Raw genomic sequence first — 709 nt, 5'->3', positions numbered from 1 at the left:
CACACACACACACACACGCACAAATAAATATATATATATATATATATATATATATAAGAACACATAGATACACATACATAAAACCCATATTTATGCACAAATACACCTGCTGATCCACAGATACGGTCACTTGTTAGTTTCCGTCCATCTGATAACGGCATATTTTGCTTCCGCTAGCTCTTATTGTGCTGTCGTTAGCCAGCTCCACAATGGTGGATTCAGTTTTCTTTTCAATCTAATAATGACACGTGCAAAAATTACGCTTGTGTTGATTCAACAAGTCTTGTGTAATTTGCATTATGTATTTAATAATCACCTGATGTTAATGGCATGAACGTTATATGATGTAGTTAAATACTTTATAATAACCGCTCGTGTTTGATTTTGTTATGATAATAGGAAATATAACTTCAGAACCCGGGGGCCTCCTTCGAAACTGTTAACACAATATGTACATGCTGATATTATCTATAGCTTTATATGCCACGTCATCCCTTATTTCATAAAGAATTATTTAACAACGTCTCGAAAATTAAAAAAAATTGATCCGACGTCAATATATACATATATCCTTTATGATTTACTAGTTTCTGTAATTAAACGGCGGCCACGCTGATGCACAGAATAGTTGTATACATACATACATACATACATACATACATACATACATACATACATATATACAAACATACATAGATACATACATACA

At 32.4% G+C, this 709-nt stretch overlaps 1 long non-coding RNA gene across 2 annotated transcripts in view; it reads left to right on the top strand.

The window, feature by feature from the left end:
- LOC106870536 (uncharacterized) overlaps window positions 1-709 on the top strand; it is a 12,484-nt gene that overhangs the window by 7,207 nt on the left and 4,568 nt on the right. The window lies entirely within an intron of this gene.

Source organism: Octopus bimaculoides, chromosome 25 (genome assembly GCF_001194135.2).
Source record: "Octopus bimaculoides isolate UCB-OBI-ISO-001 chromosome 25, ASM119413v2, whole genome shotgun sequence".
NCBI lineage: Eukaryota > Metazoa > Mollusca > Cephalopoda > Octopoda > Octopodidae > Octopus > Octopus bimaculoides.
The sequence above is the reverse complement of the archived record's forward strand: the minus strand, read 5'-3'. Positions and strand labels throughout refer to the sequence as shown.